Source organism: Clarias gariepinus, chromosome 13 (assembly GCF_024256425.1).
Source record: "Clarias gariepinus isolate MV-2021 ecotype Netherlands chromosome 13, CGAR_prim_01v2, whole genome shotgun sequence".
NCBI classification, from domain to species: domain Eukaryota; kingdom Metazoa; phylum Chordata; class Actinopteri; order Siluriformes; family Clariidae; genus Clarias; species Clarias gariepinus.
In genome coordinates this window covers 10838920-10841593 of record NC_071112.1, presented here as the reverse complement: position 1 = coordinate 10841593, position 2674 = coordinate 10838920, and positions in this window count along the sequence as shown.

Below are 2674 nucleotides of genomic sequence, written 5' to 3'. Positions count from 1 at the left end.
CCACTCACACTTACACATGTAGTGCGGTGCGTGTAGCCCCTCTGTTTGCTAAGTATAGGGCCCCTATCAAGTGTATAGGGAGGCATTTGAAATTCTTTAGTGACGGCTCGTCCTGCGAAACTCCGCCCATTACATCCTGCCTTGATATTTCGGGCGGTTTTGATTGGTTGGCGTACATTCCAGCTCGTATATGATTGGTTAGATAAAATTTCTGAAAGAACGTTAACCCTGAATGTTTTTCCCCTCTAGTCTAATATATAGTATTTATTGTCTTTGTCTCTTTTGTTGTTGTTGTTATATTCAGTGTGGTCCACTATTTAAAATAAAACAAAAGTTGTCTAAAATACAATATGTATAATGTGCATGTATTAACCTCTAATTTCCCAAACATAGGCTACAAATAAAAAAAAGACAAAATACTTAAATATAGTAGAAAATATATAGAACATAACAAATAACAGATGAAGTCATTACCTTTGCAGATTTTATAAAAAAATAAAAAATTAAACAACAGTGCAAAGACTTCTGTTTTTTGTTTTACATCCATGATTGCAGTTGTTCGGACAGGCATAATATCAGAGTGTATATTATTATCAAAAGGTAACATGCAGACAAACAAAGCTACTTATGCCTGCTATTATCACTGTCAGGTCAGGACATGTGTGTGTATATGTAGATAAAGCTTAGTGTGCTGTATATGTGATGGAGTGGGCCACGCCTTGGCGAGGCCATAACTGTAATGCTAGTGTAATAGCCCGGGGCTAACTATTTCAGCGTAGCTGAGCTCTGAGCCGCATGCTCACATAAACTCTCACATGCACGTGCATCCGCATAGCAAGAGCAGCCGTCCAAGATCCCTGATTGGCCGATCAATTCAACCTGGGTCACATGACTAATGTACAGAGTCAGACAAGAGAGAAGTCCTGTTCATATTGACAGAGGAGTAAATATGAAAACAGATAATCTGAAATTAAATAATGTGGAATTACAGTAAAAGTGCTGTTTAAATAGTCTTAGTTAAAGTTTACAATGGTCTAAGTCAAAATATAATGTCGATAATGTCTTCATTTGAAATGAACTATAGCCTTTTATATTTAATGTTTATAATGATTTGTGTATATTTATTTACGTTATCCCCGTGATCCTGAATATAGGATAAAGCGATATAGAAGATAGGTGGGTGGGTGGAGGAAGTCAGGTTATGCTGGAGTTTAAACCAACTGAGGAATGTTTTTCGAAAAATAAATAGTCGAAGAAGTTTTAAAGACCAGTCTTAACCCCACCCCACCCCCTCCAAAAAAGGACAATGTGTTAACTTCTGCCTTCTCTTGGCATGGCCAGTAAAAAAAAAAATCAGAAGAATGTATTTAGCTTTAATCCCTACATACAGCATGATGGGCAAAAACAGAAACACACCTGAAGCCTGTAAGCTCCCAAGGCATACCAATCATTCCTCTTTTAGCAATAATTACACCATGCGTCAGAAGAAAGATAAAGCCTAGATAATAACATCTTCCACGCATGAAGGCCTTCACTACAGATTGTCAAATAAATGACAGGCTGGAGTCCTGTGCTCAGAAGTTAACACACACGTATCAAGTACATGTAGGTCATGGCATTATTGGGCTTTCTCCAGTTTCCTGAACTGATTTTTTCTGTAGCAGAATAAATGTACACACTTCATCTTTACTAGAAGAAAACTACAAGAACTTGTGGCACAAGTTGTAATTTATTTTTACTTTTCTGAACCTAATGTTTACTTAAATGACTCTTCACAAGGTTTACCCTTAGCAAATGCTTTTGGTTTCAATCAACAAGCGTTTGGCAGAATTTCGTTTAGATATCTAATCGCTCCTCTTGGTAAAATCAATATTGTTCACTTAAATATGGTGGTTTCCTGACAATGACCATTTTAAGCACCTACAGTATAAGGCACAGGGTCCAAAAGTTCAAAGTTCTAAATAGAGTTGCCTGCTTTACTTATTCCATATCAAGCTTTAAAGTGTATTTGGTCATTGTCCTGTTAGAAAACTCAACTTTATCCAATTTTAAATTATCTAGCTGATAATTTTAAATTTGCTGAAGAGCTTTGGGGTTCTCCTCCATGGCAGCGGAACAAGCCCAAAGCATGATGCTACCACCACGATAATTCGCAGCTGATAAAGTGTTCTTGGGGTTCAATACTTCAACTTTACTCCTGCAAACACACCTTTGGTTAGAACTTGGTAGATTTTGAGGCAGGAATTCTTTCTTTCAGTCTATGGTGATGTAAAGCTGGCTTGACTGTAAATAGTAACCCTGGTGTTGAAGCTCCCAGTTCATTGCACACCTTTGTCTTGATGGTTCCTAGGTTGTTCCTGACCACCAGAACCAGTTAAATGATAACTTAGCTATGGGGGACAGTTTGGGTCACCTTCCAGACCCTGGCATAGCAGCTCCCCCTCTCATTCTAACCTGAGCTTACAGTATGTACAATAGTCTGAACTGATCCTCACTGTCTGAAATCCGGAATCTGCAATAGAAATTGCACTAAGCTACTTGGACTTTCCCACTGTACTGTGTGGTGCTCAATCTTTTAGCATTACAAAATTAATCATCTAAGTGTATGTATATTTTTGACCTTGCATCTGTAATTTTGAATAAAAAGCTGATTTCAAAAACGTAAATTAACATG